Below are 20752 nucleotides of genomic sequence, written 5' to 3' on the forward strand. Positions count from 1 at the left end.
GTGAGACCTGAATGGGGTCTGCAGCGGTAAGCAGGCTGAACTCCGCACTCTATGTGTAGCACACCCCCAAACTCTGCACTCTGTGTATAACCCCTCAAACTCTGCACTCTGTATGTAATACATGCCTGGTATTTAATGCCCCTGTAAGACTAAAGCCGCGTACACACGGGCGGACTGTATGGCCAACTTAGTCCGTCAGACAATCCGACGGACAGTCCGTCCTACTTTCGAATGAACGGACTTGACCACACACGGATGAACAACAGTCCATCGAAAGCTTGCGCGATGACGTGTACAGCACGTACGACGGGACTAGAAATAGGAAGTCCAATACACAGCAATGCAACCTTTCTGAGCATGCGCCATACTTAGTCCGTCGAACTAGCCTACTCACGAGCGGATTGTCCGCTGAAACCAAAGTTGGACGGACAATATTACGGAAATTCCGAAATACTTAGTCTGCCAGACTGCACGCTGAAAAAGTCCGCTGAAGCCCACACACGAGCGGACTGTCCGCTGAAATGTGTTTCGACGGACTAAGTTGGCCAGACAGTCCGCCCGTGTGTACGCGGCTTAAGACTAACCGCTGTTATTATTTTGGAGGGTGTGCGTGTGGGAGGGGGTTTGGGGGGGCCGTGGTTCAGTTTCTGCACCTATTTTCTGAGAAAAAAAGTCCTGGCTACACATATCAGTAGAACAAGCACAATTGTAGAACTTGTATTGCTAGCTTACACAATAGTTTGCAATTGAGAAAGCAGTGATTGCCATGACTGTCATGGAGGGGTATAAGGCTAAGCCAAGATAATAAAATCTATGCATTTTTTCCTATAATTGCACGTTATTGTAAAAATTTAACTGCTGCTTTCATAATATGGTCCGTTCTATTCAAACTTGCTTTTATGCTACAACCAACCCATTACTGACTGACAGTAAATACACTATTTTCCACTGGGAGAAAGTAATTTTTTTTGGCAATGTGTGAAGCAGTGCTTGAAAGAAAAAGGTGATATTGCAGTGGAAGAGATGGAAGGTGCCTGACCAGAATTATTACAATACAAATGCACTGGGCTGCGTAGTCAAACTCTGGTGCTTATTTCACTGTGCAATTTATTTTAGCTACAAGAAAAGGGTAGGTAAAGCTATAAAAACTGCTATTTGGGTATTCTGACTGAAGCCAGCCTAGCAGGAAATTTTTTTTTTCCTCTTCTAAAACCTAGGTGCGTCTTATGGAGCGAAAAATACGGTAATTTATTTGTGAACCCATCAGTCATTTGTGCATTCTGGTTCTGATTCCAATTTTATTCACAGTCAGCAATGCAATGCCTTTGGAGAGCTCCCCACCAGCAGCTGCCATAGGCATATCTATACACCTTTTGAGCTAGTAGCCATGAACAATAGTCTTTCAATGTAATTGTTGAACCAGTGCTAACTAGAAATACCCTTGGTACCACATCCTGGAGTCTATCAGAAAATGGAGAAATCTTTAAGGATATCCCCAATTTTGGAGCCATGTTTTAGTATGAATATTTAAACGTGTAATGTCCTGATCACTGGATTTTTTTCAAGCTATTTTTGTAATCACTTTTTGCTTATTTTTAACAGTAATTATGTGTATGATGTCTGTGGTGGTACCTAGAAAATACATATTCCTCAAAGATTTCTTAATTTCCACTGTTGTTCCCATTTAAGATATGTGGTGCCAGCAGCATCTGGCAGAACCACTGAACTCTTCTCTCTCTGTCTTCCTGCCTTCTCCATTGATATGAACAGTGGAAGAATGTTGTTCATGGGACCACTGGACTATCATGCCTAAAGACACTTGGATCATGCATGTATGTTTGACTGCCCTCTCATGCCGTGTACACATGAACGGACTTTCCGGCAGACTAGGTTTGACGTGATCAGTCCGTCTGACAATCTGATCGTGTGTGGGCTAATCCGATAGTTTTTCATAAAAAGTCCAATGGACATAGAAATAGAACATGTTTCAAATCTGTCCGACAGACTCAATTCCTATCAGGAAAACCATTCGTGTGTATGCTGGTCCGATGGACCAAATACCATGCAAGGGAAGCTATTGGCTACTGGCTACTGAACTTCCTTTTTTAGTCTGGTCTTACGTCATCACGTTCAAAATGAACAGACTTTGGAACAGACTTAGTCCGTTCGTGTGTGGCCAAGTCCGTTCGTTTGGAAAGTCCGACGGGGAGACTGTCGGACCTAGTCTGTCGGAAAGTCCAGTGGTGTGTACGCGGCATCAGGTTTATGCCTATGGTTTTTAATAGGTAAACTCCATGAATAAAAATCAACCGAATGACAATTGACTTGTTTAACTGCATTGTATCAAAACAACTTTTTTTACCCTTATATCATCCTTGTTGATATCATCACTGCTAGGTTTCAGTAGCCTCTTTTTGCGGCCACGTCTTGCCTACATGGCATCTAGGGCAAGTGCTTTGCATCTCTTGATTGATGCTCTGGGTCCTGGGACCATGACCACCTGCCATTTTTTTATACCTGCCACACATCCACTAGCTCATGTCACCACCCAACACTTCCCAGAGCTCAAAACAGATAGGCAATGGGCATTGCAGAGTGGATGGAAGTCCCAGTCTCCTTCCTGTCTCTGGCATGTCATATGACACAAGTGAAGGGAGAATAGATCCATCTGTATCGATAAATAAAATGCCACCAATCCTTCCTGAAGAAGCAGACTAAACTATAATATCCATTGCAAAGGGGATGTCGTTACACCATTGACCAGGAACATGTTGCGCAATAATATCTGTACTTATATAAGTGGTAATGACTGGGTATCAAGTTGGAATATATAGGCTACCTCTAATACCTACTGTATAAAGGCATTATTACAATGCTGCAAGGCATAATATTATGAGCAGCACACAGACATTAGTTAGATTGATTTATTGACCACAAAGAAGCTTTTAAATTGTAACAGTATGATGTCAACTATTACATGTGGATAATAAAAAATGTTGTTTGTACTGAGTTATATTGTTTTGTGGGTGTCTAACTAACAATTTGGAAAAAAATGTGTTAATTTTTCAACAGTTCAATGTGGTTTCTGAGTAATCCCATGCTCTTTTGGTGAAGCTCTTCTTAAGGTAGGCTTAGGCAACGTGTTAGCTCAATGTCTATATCAAGTGAGCAAAAAAGCATATGTAAATCGAAGAGTTCAATTCAGTTAAAAACAATCCTTTGTTCTGAGGTATTTGTGGGATTTCCACTTATACCCCAGAAATTAAACATATTTTGTAGGAAGAACGACTGAGGCATGTTTGTGTTGTTCAGGTGCATCTCAAAAAAATTAGAATATCATCAATAAGTTAATTTAGGTTAATTTATTTCAGTAATTCAACTCAAAAAGTGAAATTCATATATTATATATAGATGCATTACACACACAGTGATATGTTTCAAGTGTTTCTTTCTTTTATTTTGATGATTATAGCTTACAGCTAGTGAAAACCCAAAGTTCTGTATCTCCAAAAATGTGAATATTACATAAGACCAAAAAAAAAGGATTTTTAATACAGAAATGTTGGCTTACTGAAAAGTACATCCATAGTATAGTATAGAATGCACTCAACACTTGGCCAGGGCTCCTTTTGCATGAATTACTGCATCAATGCAGAGTGGCATGAAGGCAATAAGTTGGGTCTGGTGTCTCATCTTTCTCTTGACAATATCCCACAGATTCTCTATGAGTTTTAGGTCAGGCGAGTTTGCTGGCGAATCAAGCACAGTGATACCATGATCACTAAACCAGGTATTGCTACTTATGGCAGCGTGGGCAGGTGCCAAGTCCTGCTGGAAAATGATATCAGCATCTCCATAAAGCTGGTCAACAATGGGAGAAATTAAGTGCTCTAGAATGCCCTGGTAAAGGGCTGCCCTGACTGTGAACTTGATAAAAATAATTAGGAGGCATTATAGAATAAAATATAAAAGAATAGAATAGGATAAAACAGAATGCAAAATATAAAATATAAATTAGAATAGAAAATAAAGGAATAGAAAAAAAATTTGAATAAAACAGAATAGAAAAGTAAATAAAAGGAATATAATAGAACAGAATGAAATATAATAGAAAATAAAAGAATAGCATATAGTATAAAAGAATAAAAAATTAAATAAAGGAATATAATAGAATCAAATATAATAATAATAATAATACATAGAAAATAAAAGTATAGAATAAAGTAGAATAGAAAAGAATAAACTAGAAGAGAATCTGCTGAAATTCAAATTCAATTCCAATTCAATTCAAATTCAAATGCTGAAATGGGAATTTCAATCCTCGAATCGATTTAAAAATAATGAATATAAGAAAAAAAAATTTGAATACATGAAACAAATTCTGAAAATGAAACATTCTAATAACAAATATGACGAGACAGAATTATTAACTTAACAAATGATTACGAAACTAAACAGATTTTTCCGTTGTGCACATCACTACTTCATTAGGGGCTGTCAACATTGAGAAAAGTCCTGGCCTTGGGATTTTGGCAAGTGTACATCTTGGGTGTGGGAACGTGGGTTAAAAGAGGTCAATGTTAGCCAAATGTGTTGCATTCTCAAGAGTGTAGGTTTATCTCAGAATGCAATGGCTTTGCCAAGTTTAGTGACTGGTACATTTCAATAGCTGTGCTCCCAAGCAGTATTTACCACAATGAAAACCTCAGAAAACCAAAAATGTTGATAGGATGATTTTCTATTGTCTGTAGGTCATACTGCATTTATTGTCAAAGTGAAAGCCTTCCAACGTGAGAACAAAGGAACCTGTTGGCTCAGTATAATCCTTCAGTTGTACTGTACACAAGCTGTTATGCCATCAGACTTGGCAAAAATTGACACATTTGTAAGTAATTACAGTAGGAAATATTTTCCTTTTGTGTTGAATTAATGAAACAAATAAACGAGCTTTCTTTGCTCTAATGTACAATATTACAACCTTATTGTTACTGGATACGATATCTGTATTAAAGTAGCTACATTATACCATACAAAACAATGCCATAGACAATGATTTGGAGACAATCACTGCAAATGCCCATTAGAAATGGGTTACTTCTGCAATGACAATTTTAATGTCTTTGAAGAATGTTCCCATGAAGTTTAAGAATAAGATTGACCATAAATGGCCCAACATTTCCAACTTTGTTAATGAAAATTAAGTATTTTTTGGTCTCCTAGGCGCCCATACATAATATTTCTTCTTGAACGCACCCATAAGTGTGCTTAGAAATCCTCTTCTTGATGGGCCAAATCCTTTATTGTTTTATGTACAGAGTTTTGAAGCCTGTTTTCTTTTGAGGGGACAATAAAATTGCCATATAATTCATACTGTTCATTAGAACAACATTTGGACAGTGAGATATTGTGAGAGTATATTGTCCAATCAGCCATGATGCCCACCGGGTGTGGACATTTATATGCCCACAAGCTGCAATTTGCCTACAGAAAGATATAGTACCTGTCATGGATTCTGGCAACAATTTGTACATCCTGTGTCCTGCTTGGTCGCAGTGCTCTCGGGGGATGACAAAGCTATGTTCATTATAAGAGGGGCCCCAGAAGGTTGTCTGCCCTAAGCTCTTAGCACCCGTGTTCAAATAATCCTAATTGACTTCAGTAGGATGTACAATCCACCAACAAAAGCTTAGTTGTATTGTGTAGATATTATTGCTAGCCTCTGTACAGTTAGAAAACAACATTATACTTGTAGCCCTATTATGTTTCAGATGACGTATGTTCACAATATCTATAAAAAAGAAATGCCCTGTTTGCATATCTTCAGGATAGTGGTTAGCACTTCCGTGTGGCAGCACTGGGGTCCTCAGGTTGAATCCCAACCACAGCACTACCTGCCTGGAGTTTGCATGTTCTCATTGTGCCTGTGTGGGTTTTCTCTGGGAATTTCAAAGACATTCTAGTAAGTTAATTTGCTCCCATCTAAACTGGCCCTAGTATGTGTATGTATGAATGTGAGTTAGGGACCTTGGATTGTGAGCTCCTTGAGGCCGAATGTATAATAGACTGTATATGTAAAGCTCTATGACACTATATACGTACCTGTAATAAATAAATATAAAAAGTCATGGCCAGTACATCCCACAAAATAAAAAGAACCCTGCCCTTTCTGATGGCTAGTTTACTAAAGGTGTTGAGAATGTTCACAAAATACAGTGGGGTTGATCTACTAAAACTAGAGAGTGCAAAATCTGGGGCAGCTGTGCATGGTAGCCAACCAGCTTATTCAATTAAACTTAGACAAAAATCTGGAAGTTGATTGATTTTTATGCAGAGCTGCATCAGATTTTCCACTCCAGTGTGTGAATATTCATTTCAATTATCCAGTCATGGGCATATGAAAGAGGTAAACAGAGATTTGGTTGTCACGTGATTGGACAATTGGAGAAGTATGAAAATTCTCAATCCCTTTGATAAATCAGCTTCAGTGAGTCAGCATGATAACCAGGTGAGTAGCATTTTCAGGAGGCCACCTATTTTTTTCATAACAGGGTTACTTTAACAGGTTCTTGAAATGGACAGTTTTGAACCAGGTAATAGTCACTTCACTGGAAACTAGGAAATGGGATAGCAGTTCTCAACAAAAGCAGTACTCTGTAAATCAGTGGTCTCCAAACGGAGGCCCAGGGGCACTGCTTGCTTTTATCTGGCCCTTGGGGCACTATTTCATGCACTGACAACAAAGATGGGGCACAACTCCTCCCAATGACACCAATGATGGGTTACAATTTCTAACAAAGACACCAACGATGGGGGCCCAATGACACAAATGATGGGACACAATTCCTACCAGTGACACCAAAGATGGAGCATTGTTTACTCCAACTGATGCCTGGACATTTTCCACTCCCAGTGGCCACAGTCCTGCCTCCCTAAAGTCTGAAGGACAGTAAACCGGCCCTTGTTTAGAAACCCTTGCTGTAAATGATTGAGGGATAGCTAAACCCAAGAACAAAAAATACCTAGTTGTAGCTGCATTACCTTTTGATTTTCAGGCAAATACAGAAAACACTGATTGATCTTGCCAGTGACCTTTTCACTTCCTGTGACCTGTAAAGCAAAAACAATGTTACCTTTCTCGTGTAAGCTACTAATACAAGCAACTATGATGTAATAAAGATGAACAAAGGCAAACCCGTTTGAAATCTAGCTTGGTAGACAACCATGGCTCCCTCCAAAGATACATTGGCGAACAGAGCATAGCCACATAGGAACAGGAAGTATGTTATGTGCAGGTCTATCAGGTTATAAGGAAAAAAAGAATGCTGATACAGTCACTGCATATGAGGACTGGGTGGATGCCATATATTTTCTTTTGGGTTTAGTTGTTTTTTTGGGGGGGTTTAGTTGTGCTTTAAGAACTAATAAACGCTGCATGAAGCATTGTACACAAAATCAAAGCAAACAAATATCAACAAATTGTTGTTTGTGCGTTGCCTCGAATACTTTGGTCAGTCATTGTACATTGTGATAGTTTGCCATGAGCTACTGTATACAGTATATTCCTTGATAATCTGTTACGGTTGGATTTATTTTAGTATACTTGAAAGCCACACGCCCAGTCCCCGCTTCTTTCTTATAGCAATGTGAATACATTCAGTGCATGATGGCAAAGGGTAGACTGTACACAGCTGTTTTAGTCTACAGATGAATGCAATAGGCTGTGATGCATTATAATAACCAACTGCAGACCTTCCAGGTCTGAAGGATTGTAACACATTTTGTTTCAATTGAGAGATATTATGTGTGAATTACTGGACTACTTCCTAGATTTACTGTCTGGGATTCATTATCTTTAGGACAACTTCCAGGTACCAAGTGAAAGCAATTGGCTAGCTACTTTTGCTACCGAGAAAACAATGTAACTGGTTGTATAAGAAAATGTACCTGAAAATGTAGGTCTAGGCAATATAAAAAATAAATTCAGTACATCTGTGTAATAAATTATAAGGAGGACAAGCTCAACTGGTAGTGGGAGAGGTAACCATGTATGCAACAGGCACACTCATGGACAGTCCAGGCAGGATTGACCTGCACTTTTATTCAACAAGGCAATAGGCACAAATTAAAAGCAGGAGGGCCTAGTATACTGAGTCCATAGCATAAAACAAATAACTATAATTATAAAACCATAATAAAAAATTTTCTAGGAAAATGCAAAAAAGAAACAATTCACAGTCCAGCAAATAAAGGCTTTATTCATTCCTAATTCCCTAACTATCACTACAGGCTGTGTGCTGTACTGGCAAACCTGCCAATGTGTGGTTCAGCAGATACAGTCCTTCAAAGGCATTCTCACATGAATGAAAATCATTAAGAGGCATATTCCAGTGCTGGTGTCTTCAGGGCAAACACCAACTTAAATGTCTCTACATGCGGTCAGTGGTAAATGCCATCCTTCTGCTGCTCCAGGTCTCATTGTTTGTCTCAATCCCATACAGGTCTTTCTCAGGGGCTAACCTAACTCACTATCCTTGGATGGAACTCTCCCTTCCTTCCCCCTCTGTTTGCACTGGACCACTGTCCCTTTTATTACACAGGCCAGTGAGCTAAACCCAGACAAGAACCTGCCAAAATGACCAGGAAATCAGGTATGGCATTAACTCCTACCCTCCCATTCAGGACAGCACCTAACTAACTGTTTCAACCTGGTTGAGTATGGACCTAGGACTGGAGGCTTTACCCCTCCCAAAGCTCTACAAAGTCTCCAGACTCTAGTGCCCAGCACAGAACTTGTTAAAATCTGAGAAAACACAATGTTTGTGTCATGGTTATGCAGTGATCTTCCTGTGTTTGCTTACCTCCCCTCACGCCTTCAGACTAAGAGGTCAGCCACTTCCACCTGGTGGTTTTTATAACCTCTCCTCTAAGCATGGCTCCACCCCAGGCCCTATCAGGGAGCCCTATATTAACCTGTGCACTGCAGGCCATCAGTGCTGATCAACCATTGTGTATTCCTTTGTGTGTTAGCTTCCTGTTTCCTGCCGTGTGCTCTGCTACTGTTTTCCATTACAGACTTTGGCGTGTTTTTGACTATACCTGTTTGCCTGTGATCCTGACCTTTTGCCTTGTCCCGACTATTCTTGTCTGCTTGTGGCCCCGACCTTGGCTTTGTCCCTCACCATCCCTATCCTCCTGTTGCCTACTGTGGGTGTGAGCTGGGGGACCCTGGGGGTCGCGACCTGGAGCCAGTTGCAGCCAAGTCCATCCTCACCACCAGAGGCGCTGTTGAACACCTGCTGGCTCTTAGACTCCGCGCCCCAGGGAATCTTACGCTCTAACCCCAGTGGGATCTGTCCCCCGTCTGCAGCAGTCAGCCGTAGGGTCCACAACCTTGAGGTGCACTCCTGATCCTACGGTGTGCACCTGTCACCTTGCCTCAAGGTGACCTGACAGTTTGTTTTCTCTAAAACAGACACAAATTCTAGAGCCTTTCAACATGTGTAGGTGAAATGCCTAGGCGACACATATACACCATCCACAACCCTGCCAACCAGTGCTTCATGTGCTCAGCCCCTCTGCTCAGACCTATAGAAAGTGACAGTCATCAACAACCCTTTGATGTGTCCCTGGCAACTTTCTTCTGTACCTCTTCAAAAGTTGCTTTTCTCTTAGCCTCAAGTACCTGATTTGATTTTAACTTTACTCTAAGATAGGACTCAGTCTTAATACCCTGGAAAATTATTTTAATTTAGCCAGGTAATTCTGAATACAGCTCTTACTTTTCCTGCAAGAACTGTCTCAGCCCCGGAATCTGACTAACAGACACAGTCGCTGACATCCTAACCTCAGATATAGCTTCTGTTGGTGACACTTTAGGTACTCTTTCTGTTGAGAGAGCCTCCTGATCCTTCTAGGGTTTTGTTAGGTTAACATGGCATATTTAGAGGACCTTTCTCTTTCTGGGCTGATACATGTTTACCTGGTAGTATATACCTGGTAATATCGCCTAATTTTCTCACTGACCTTATATGGGCTCTACTGCTTTGCAAGAAATTTAGTCTCTGCAGTAGTGATGGCCGAACGGTTCGCCCGGCGGTCGTTTCGCGGCGAATTTCCGACATTCGCGGTCCGCACGTTCGAACGCCTTTTTCCGTCGTTCGCCGCGGCGGACTTACGTGTTTAATGTATACAAGAACTTTAACCTTTGGTGACACGTTTATCATGTGATACAGGACAGCCAATTGAGACATGACAGCACATGGACACTTGTACATTCCCCCTAACCTATAAATACACCCGATCCGGTGGCCATTTTACATTCTTTCTTCTGTTAAGATAGGGACAGGTTCCTGTGTGGAGTAGGGAGAGATAAACCACTAGCTATTTGGTACACAAAAGTTCTTTTCAGGACTGGTATAGGTGTTAGGTGTTGATAGGTTTGCTGTGCTGCTGATTCTTGCAGCAGCCTGAGTGTCTTTTGTTAGTTTAGAGAAAGGGAAAGGACGGTGTATGCTACAGGGACAGCCAGATTAGTCTTTCATCATCATCATCATCATCATCATCATTAGCTGTTACTATCAAGGTCCACAAAAGAGCTGTTCCAGTAACCACTAATCGTTCTCTTTTTTTGCCAATTTGTATAGGGACAGGAAGGAAGCAGTGTTGTCAGGCAGTGAGGGTAATTTTAAAGACTTGCTGTTATTATTAGTTCCACAAAGGTTCTTTTCAGGACTGGTATCAGTGGTACAGTAATAGGCTTGTACATGTATAATATTCTTTCTTCCAAATATAGAAAGGATATTATACTTGACTGCTGCCCTTCTGCTGCAGTCTGCTAAACATTCACAACTCACTTGTTCCACAAAAGTTCTTATAAGGACTGGTAACTTGGTATAGGGTGCTACGGTACATAGGCTTGAGTGCGGTACAGTCTGCTGTTCTGTAAGGACCGCTATCGGTCCACAATAGATAGGGTTGACGTGCACCACTGCTGACCGCTGCCCTATACTGCAGCAGTCCTTCAGCGGTATAGGGACTGACGTACAGTCTGCTAATCACTAACACACAACCTGCTTGTTCCACAAAAGTTCTTATAAGGACTGGTAACTTGGTATAGGGTGCTACGGTACATAGGCTTGAGTGCGGTACAGTCTGCTGTTCTGTAAGGACCGCTATCGGTCCACAATAGATAGGGTTGACGTGCACCACTGCTGACCGCTGCCCTATACTGCAGCAGTCCTTCAGCGGTATAGGGACTGACGTACAGTCTGCTAAAAACTAATACACAACCTGCTTGGTCCACAAAAGTTCTTATAAGGACTGGTAACTTGGTATAGGGTGCTACGGTACATAGGCTTGAGTGCGGTACAGTCTGCTGTTCTGTAAGGACCGCTATCGGTCCACAATAGATAGGGTTGACGTGCACCACTGCTGACCGCTCACCTATACTGCAGCAGTCCTTCAGCGGTATAGGGACTGACGTACAGTCTGCTAAACACTAATACACAACCTGCTTGTTCCACAAAAGTTCTTATAAGGACTGGTAACTTGGTATAGGGTGCTACGGTACATAGGCTTGAGTGCGGTACAGTCTGCTGTTCTGTAAGGACCGCTATCGGTCCACAATAGATAGGGTTGACGTGCACCACTGCTGACCGCTCACCTATACTGCAGCAGTCCTTCAGCGGTATAGGGACTGACGTACAGTCTGCTAATCACTAACACACAACCTGCTTGTTCCACAAAAGTTCTTATAAGGACTGGTAACTTGGTATAGGGTGCTACGGTACATAGGCTTGAGTGCGGTACAGTCTGCTGTTCTGTAAGGACCGCTATCGGTCCACAATAGATAGGGTTGACGTGCACCACTGCTGACCGCTCACCTATACTGCAGCAGTCCTTCAGCGGTATAGGGACTGACGTACAGTCTGCTAAACACTAATACACAACCTGCTTGTTCCACAAAAGTTCTTATAAGGACTGGTAACTTGGTATAGGGTGCTACGGTACATAGGCTTGAGTGCGGTACAGTCTGCTGTTCTGTAAGGACCGCTATCGGTCCACAATAGATAGGGTTGACGTGCACCACTGCTGACCGCTGCCCTATACTGCAGCAGTCCTTCAGCGGTATAGGGACTGACGTACAGTCTGCTAAACACTAATACACAACCTGCTTGGTCCACAAAAGTTCTTATAAGGACTGGTAACTTGGTATAGGGTGCTACGGTACATAGGCTTGAGTGCGGTACAGTCTGCTGTTCTGTAAGGACCGCTATCGGTCCACAATAGATAGGGTTGACGTGCACCACTGCTGACCGCTCACCTATACTGCAGCAGTCCTTCAGCGGTATAGGGACTGACGTACAGTCTGCTAATCACTAACACACAACCTGCTTGTTCCACAAAAGTTCTTATAAGGACTGGTAACTTGGTATAGGGTGCTACGGTACATAGGCTTGAGTGCGGTACAGTCTGCTGTTCTGTAAGGACCGCTATCGGTCCACAATAGATAGGGTTGACGTGCACCACTGCTGACCGCTGCCCTATACTGCAGCAGTCCTTCAGCGGTATAGGGACTGACGTACAGTCTGCTAAACACTAATACACAACCTGCTTGGTCCACAAAAGTTCTTATAAGGACTGGTAACTTGGTATAGGGTGCTACGGTACATAGGCTTGAGTGCGGTACAGTCTGCTGTTCTGTAAGGACCGCTATCGGTCCACAATAGATAGGGTTGACGTGCACCACTGCTGACCGCTGCCCTATACTGCAGCAGTCCTTCAGCGGTATAGGGACTGACGTACAGTCTGCTAAACACTAATACACAACCTGCTTGGTCCACAAAAGTTCTTATAAGGACTGGTAACTTGGTATAGGGTGCTACGGTACATAGGCTTGAGTGCGGTACAGTCTGCTGTTCTGTAAGGACCGCTATCGGTCCACAATAGATAGGGTTGACGTGCACCACTGCTGACCGCTGCCCTATACTGCAGCAGTCCTTCAGCGGTATAGGGACTGACGTACAGTCTGCTAAACACTAATACACAACCTGCTTGGTCCACAAAAGTTCTTATAAGGACTGGTAACTTGGTATAGGGTGCTACGGTACATAGGCTTGAGTGCGGTACAGTCTGCTGTTCTGTAAGGACCGCTATAGGTCCACAATAGATAGGGTTGACGTGCACCACTGCTGACCGCTCACCTATACTGCAGCAGTCCTTCAGCGGTATAGGGACTAAGAGTTTTGTCACAGGGTCATTTAAAAAATGACATGCAGAGGAAGAGGCAGGCCCTTCCGCAGGGGTGGTAGGGGTAGGGCAGGAGCAACAGGCTTGAGCCAAAGTGGGAAGTTGCAGAAGGTGCGTTCAATTACTTTAAAGGATGCACCAGACTTGGTTGAGTGGCTCGCTCAGCCTTACTCTTCTGCACCCTCCTCATCCTCTCGATCTGCACCCTCTTCTTCACTCTCTGCTATGTGCACCCCCAAAGACACTACCACCAACAACACGACCACCACCACCACCACCACATACCTTCCGCTTGAGTCACTGGAATTATTTTCCGATCCATATCAAGAGGACATTTCTGATGCGCAGCCACTCTTGGTATTGGATCAGGAAGAGGAGGTAGCAACAAGCGCTACTCAGCAGTCTGACGCCAGTACCCAGATCAGCCCAAGGAGGAGGTTGGTCCCCGGTGTTGCTGCCTACTCCGAGATCTCTACTTATAGCGGTGGGGAAGGTGACGTTGATGATGACGTGTCTAGTGATGTCACGTGGGTGCCCACAAGAGAGGAAGAGGAGGGGAGTTCAGAGGGAGATATGGACCAGCAGATAGGGAGGAGAAGCAGCAATGACTTACATTGCACAGCAGGGACAAAGCAGACTGCAAATGTATCAGGAGCGAGTCATCGACCATGTACGGTCACATCTGGCGCTCCCAGGACACCGGCACATGGCTCCGCAGTGTGGGCTTTTTTTAACGTGTCCGCTGCTGACAATAGCGTTGCCATCTGCAATCTTTGCAGTCAACGCGTTAGTCGCGGTAAGCCCAATACTCACCTAGGGACGACCGCCTTAAGAAGGCACATGAGCAGCCATCACCGAGCCCAGTGGGAGCAACGGAACACACAAAGCCACACTGCAGGCTCTCACCGTCCAGCCTCGTCTTCTACTTCTCCTTCTCCTCTCTCCTCACAATTGTCCTCCACTCCACCTTCCATCACGCCAAGCTCACATTTTTCTGCAAAAAGGCAGGCTTCCGTGGGCCTAATGTTTGAGCGTAAAAAAATGATGATGCCGGATAACCCTCTTGCCCAACGGTTGGCGGCTGGCTTGTCAGAACTCATAGCCCGCCAACTACTGCCATATAAACTGGTGGACTCGGAGGCCTTTCGCAAATTTGTGGCCATTGGAACACCACAATGGAAGGTCCCAGGAAGGAAGTATTTCTCAGAGAAGGGCATCCCAGAGCTATATGGCCATGTTCAGCGGCAAGTGAATGTATCTCTGGCACACAGTGTCGGTGCCAAGATACATCTGACCACAGACACGTGGTCTAGCAAACACGGGCAGGGAAGGTATATCAGTTTTACTGCCCACTGGGTGAACCTTCTGACGGCCGTCAAGCATGTAACCCGTGGCACCCGTGTAGATTTGGTTTTACCGCCACGGATTGCATGCAGGCCTGACTCTTCTTCTCCTCCTCCTACTCCATCCTCCTCCCTCTCCTCCTCAGCTGCCTCCTCCTTTTCCGCTGCTAGCGTCTCTTCCACTGCACCGCCCAAGCTCCCCAGAACCTATTCCACATGCCAGGTGAGACGTTGCCATGCCGTGCTGCGTCTGTTGTGCCTGGAAGCAAAGAGCCACACTGGCCCGGCACTCCTTTCAGCTTTGCGTTCACAGGCAGATGAGTGGCTAACACCGCTCAATTTGACAGTTGGTAAAGTGGTGTGTGACAACGGTGCCAATCTGCTTAGCGCATTGAAACAGGGCAAAATCACGCACGTGCCGTGCATGGCACACGTCTTAAACTTGGTCGTGCAGCGATTCCTTGTCAAATACCCTGGGGTCCAGGACATCTTGCGGCAGGCAAGGAAAATCTCGGCCCATTTCAGAAGATCTTACACGGCCATGGCTCGCCTTGCTGACATTCAGCGGCGACACCATCTGCCGGTCAGACGTCTTATTTGCGATTGCCCGACGCGATGGAACTCAACCTTCTATATGCTTGATAGGCTGCTCCAGCAGAAACGTGCAGTTAACGTCTACCTGTATGAACTCTGCGAAAGAAACGGTTCTGGGGAGCTGGGTTTTTTTTCACCGCGCCAGTGGCTGCTCATGCGCGACACATGCAGACTTCTGCGGCCATTTGAGGAGATCACCAAACTGGTCAGTCGCAGCCATGGCGCCATCAGTGACATGGTACCTTATGCCTTCTTTCTGGAGCGTGCATTGCGTCGTGTCATTGATCAGGCTGTGGAGGAGCAGGAGCGGGAAGATGAGGAAGTCGCAATGCTGGATGAATTCCCAGGGGGGGCTACTCTATCTGAGACAAGTCAACAACAGGAGTCTGATGAGGAGTCAGAGGAGGATGGTGCCGGGGCGGATGAGCAGGAGCAAGAAGAGCATGCTTTAAACCTTTCTGGGATCCCTGTTGTGCGAGGATGGGGAGAGGAGAATGAAGAGGACGACATTATCCTGGATGATGAGCAGGAGCCAGGCCACCACACCGCTTCCACTTTAGTGCAAATGGGGGCCTTCATGCTCCAGTGTTTTAATAGGGACCCCCGTATAAAAAGCATGAGGGTCAAGGACCAGTACTGGGTGGCAACGTACTTAGACCCCCGGTACAAACACAAAATGGCGGAAATGTTACCGCCGTCGCAGAGGGCTGTCAGAATGCAGCACTTCCAGGCCTTGCTTCGAGAAATGCTGCATTCTGCTTTTGCGTGCGCTGGCAGAGGAGCAATTCCCACTCCCAGAGAAGGATTTGCGGGTACCAATCCAACAGCGCCTGCAAGAAGAGGCCGGTTTGAAGATGTGTTGGTGACTTCGGATATGAGGTCATTCTTTCAGCCGACCCATCGACAGGTGTCATCCGGATCCAGCATCAGGGAACGCCTAGACCGTCAGGTGTCCGACTACATTGGGTTAACGGCCGATGTGGACGCTCTGAGGAGTGATGAACCCCTAGACTACTGGGTGGGCAGGCTTGACCTCTGGCCAGAGCTTGCCCAATTTGCAATCGAACTGTTGGCTTGCCCCTCATCCAGTGTCCTGTCCGAAAGGACGTTCAGCGCAGCAGGGGGGATTGTGACCGATAAGCGTACTCGCCTAGCTCACCACAGTGTTAACTACCTCACATTTCTAAAAATGAATGAGGCATGGATCTCGGAGGAATTCAACACATGTGACCAGTAGACCATGTATATGTCTATAAACTATTTTTTTAATCAAGCACACAGACCTTCTTAATTCATTTGGCTCACTTCCTTGACCCAAAAAAGCACACCGTACTATATGCCCCTACCCTCCTCTTTGAAGAGGTTGAGCGGTGTCATATTTCTACTGGGGCTGCTTATGATATCCCTGTGCTGTGCTGACTTCCTCCTGGGGGTTCTTATTATGAAGGGATCACACTATCCCTGTGCTGTGCTGACTTCCTCCTGGGGGTTCTTATTATGAGGGGATCACACCATCCCTGTGCTGTGCTGACTTCCTCCTGGGGCTGCTTACGGTGCTGCTGTCAGTGCTGTATGTCACGGTGCTGCTGTCAGCGCTGTATGTCACGGTGCTGCTGTCAGCGCTGTATGTCACGGTGCTGCTGTCAGCGCTGTATGTCACGGTGCTGCTGTCAGCGCTGTATGTCACGGTGCTGCTGTCAGCGCTGTATGTCACGGTGCTGCTGTCAGCGCTGTATGTCACGGTGCTGCTGTCAGCGCTGTATGTCACGGTGCTGCTGTCAGCGCTGTATGTCACGGTGCTGCTGTCAGCGCTGTATGTCACGGTGCTGCTGTCAGCGCTGTATGTCACGGTGCTGCTGTCAGTGCTCTGTATTACGGTGCTGCTGTCAGATGCCTCTATCACGGTGCATGTGTCATTCCGGTATGTCACGCTGCTGGTGATCATCTCCTGCACCCTCTTCTTTGCCTACCCTGGTCCCTGACCTTCCCTCTCCTCCATTGCCTTCATTAGCTCCATAGTCCTGAATTGTTAGAACAATTTCCCAAATAAAATAAAAATGCTTGTAGTTATCGATCCCAAATTCACCTCATACATGTATTATGTCATTGTCCAGATGGTGGGACTACGTTTTACCCCCTAATAATTACCACGTGGCCGCAAATTCGACATGAAGGTTTGCAAAGTTCGCCTCCCATTGAAGTCAATGGGGCCCGCGGCGAACGGTCGGTTTCGCGAACGTTTGGGTCCGTTCGCATTTCGCGTTCGCGAAACGTCCCGTCGGAAGTTCGTCCATCACTACTCTGCAGTGAGTACCAAAACTCTCAAAGACTCTTTCTCCTAAGTTAAAGGTTTTGAGGCACAGTTTATGAATTCTGACGTGTGCCTTTTGGGCTTGCTGCTAATGTTCCTGTACTACCGGAATGACTGTCACTATCTTATGCTGCAACTGAGCAATCTGTTCTATTCACTTTTGTGAGGCATGATCTTTTTCTCCCATGTTTCCCAGGCTATATCCAGGAGTCCTCGGGGACATCTAATGAAAAAGTTTAAACAGGGAAAATCCTATGGACGACCATGAAAGTTACCTTACTGGAAACATTAAAGGGGAACTAAACCCATTAAGTTAACTGCTTCCCAAAACAGTTACATTCAATACCATGAATGAAAACTATCACATTAGCCTGTGTTTGCAGGAGGCTAACCTCTGGTTCCCAGGGTACCATATTTATCACCTTAAATTTTTCTATGCATTTGAAAAATTGGAATCCCACAACTGTGCAGTCTCAAAAGCATCCCTGGTCACAGGTACAAGTAAATCAATTAAGTCTGGCATTGAGGCTGTTTCCTCTGACTCCCCAACCAAGGCCTCTAGTGGGAAGTTGTTGTGTAGCTCTAATGTGAAGTTACCAACATCCATCTCAAGTCCAGGCAAAATATTAAGATAATGTACTTCAGACACATTTTCACACTTTCAGACATTGTGAACTGGCTACCTGTTTGTTCCCCAGTTCCAAAAACAGCAGAAATCACAGCCTGGTATTACACTGTGTACTGTAGCAAGTTCTTAAATACTCTCATGACATGCTTTACAGTTCCACTAATTGTCTTCCCTGTGTGCACCGCAGTAGGATAGTCTTTGGTATTGCCATGTATACAGAGTACTTCAATACGGTCAATCTTTGCAGGGTCCACAGACCGCCATGGACTAAGGTGAAAAGGCTTCCGTAGTTTAATAATGCCTCCATAGGGTTTCCTTCTGTAGCAATAGGACATATTTGTCTTCCAGTCTAAATGTTTAAGTCTGCTGCAAGAACAGGCTTACCCCTCCTCAGGTCACATTTTGTAGGTTCATGTATCATGGGGAAATATGTCCCTGTCCTTGGCACAGGCCGCACCTAATATTTTATTGGCCTTCTTAGTGACATACCCTTCCCCAGGTCACATTTAATTGGCTCATGTATTTTCTGAAATTGGCAGTCATATGTCCCTATCCTTGGTGCAGACAGCACCTAAAATCTCCCTGTCCTACTTAAGAGTCTGTTTACCCCTTTGTTAAAAAGGGACAGTTTTACCTCAGTTTTATGGTTTTCTGTTTTCAGGTGTTACCAGCTTGGAGGGCAGATAGTCCTCAGTACTAGTACTTCATGCTATAAGGGATACCAGTTTATCCATACTCTGTATGCCTATTTTCATAGACCACTCACTCCATCATCTGAGCAGGCTTAAGCACCTCCATTGCAACCACTCCTTTGTAAGAAGGAATGAATAATACATCTGGTAACTTGTGGGAACAGGGTCATGTACACATGCAAACATACACTGTGCTCAGATTACCATCATGATAACCCAGATTCCGGCATCTTGGAGTTGTAAATCAAAATAGGCCCTTTGGGGCTCCCTCATTAAAAAGGTGCTAGCACATCCACCTCCTACTTCTTGGGAAGCTTCTCCTGATCAACTCTCAACATATGTACCTTTTTCTGTCAGTAGTCAGCCCTTAGCCCAGAGAGGGAGACCCTGAACAACAGACAGCTTGTATATAAAAAGACCTGTGCACAGCTAACACTAATTAGTGAGGTCTGGCTAACAAGTAATATGTGGACCTAAGAATTGAGACCTTGCCACACCCAAAACTCTACTAAGGCCTCTGAGCTTCAAGAACCAGATCAGAAATCTGAGAAACAAAAAGTATGTTTTCCCCATAACAGACACAAATCCTAAAGGACTCACCATGTGTAGGTGACAAACCTAACTAAAACAAATACATTGTCCATGACCCTGCCAGAAACGGCCTCATAACTTGCCATATTTTGTCTCTTTTAAAAGTGTCTCTAGTTAAGAGTTTTAGAAATAAACACTAAGCTAATGGAAAATCCATACAACAAGATTAGAAATTCCTGGTGTAGAATTCAGACTTGTTCTTTGTACAATCCCCTAGTGTGCATTAAAGCACTGTGATGTATTTAGAATTTTGGTATGAACATTAAGGGTTCATGTACTGATTACTCTTTTTTTCAGCATTTCATGTATTTTTCATCTGAAACAGGTTTCTGCATTGAAGCTTTGTTTTAGGGCCATTTTAACCTATTTCTAGTGCCAGGAATGACACATGTGCCATCTGGTATATACATAAATAAGCTAGGTAAAGTCAGCGATTTCTGATTATTGCTTGCTGTAACTACCCTTACTTAGAGACTGTATTATCATTACAATCATATAAACGTACAGTATGTACTGTACAGCTGCCTCATAAAAGCTCCCATGACACCCAGCAAAGCCTAAGCATTTACTAAACAGCAGATTTATATACCTTTCACCAGCAGATTTTCCAGAAAACTGTTTTACATTACAATCACCAGCGACTCATTTGCCAGACATTCTGCATTTGCATTCACCCTATTTATAACAGGACAGTTGTGCACATGGAAAACATGACAGCTTCTCAATGTCCTGCAAATGTCACATTTACAGCAAGCTGTAAAAACAGCCTTCATCATAGTTAGCGAAATTTTATGGACTTCTCCACAGTGTTTTTATACAGGTTACATAAAAAGGTAGAAACATAGACGACTAACATGAGAAAACACAAAATACTCCATTGAGTTTGCGTTTTTTTACATTTTAAAACCATTTTCATCTTTTTACTTATGTATTTGCCCATATTTAAACTAATACCTGTAGCATCCCCCTGACTCCAGACACAGCATGGGCTGACATTTCACAGAAGGGTGTACAACAAGTAGATCACTCAGAACATAATGGGAAATGCGAACAGATTAGTGGCGGCCCGCAATGCAGGACGCAGGGGCGTGGCCCCCTCATTCATGTTGAACTTCCAGTGACCAGAGAGCGATAACGCCAAATTTAACACACCTGCTCATTTTTGTGAGATCCTGTATGTATACCCTATCCCATGATGCACCACTGGCAAAGAAACCCCTAATGGTTTCATGGTAAAATATATGAATATTCATAATCCAGACTCACTGTGTAATCTCACACTAATGCTAGATGGTGACAGTGAAAATTACTGACAGAAGGGAGAACTGACAGCCAGGCTGGACTT

The 20752-nt window shown here is 44.1% G+C and overlaps 1 long non-coding RNA gene across 1 annotated transcript in view; it reads right to left on the reverse strand.

Annotated features, from left to right (window-relative positions):
• Positions 1–5220: 5220 nt before the first annotated feature.
• The window catches only part of LOC143984286 (uncharacterized), a 42138-nt gene continuing 26606 nt past the window's right edge, over positions 5221–20752 (reverse strand). The window contains exon 3 of the long non-coding RNA XR_013274770.1: positions 5221–7107. This is a non-coding gene — a long non-coding RNA (uncharacterized LOC143984286). The remainder of the gene's footprint in view (positions 7108–20752) is intronic.

The sequence above is a fragment of the Lithobates pipiens genome, unplaced genomic scaffold (assembly GCF_037356315.1).
Source record: "Lithobates pipiens isolate NorthernLeopardFrog02 unplaced genomic scaffold, aLitPip1_a1.2 Scaffold_16, whole genome shotgun sequence".
Lineage (NCBI taxonomy): Eukaryota > Metazoa > Chordata > Amphibia > Anura > Ranidae > Lithobates > Lithobates pipiens.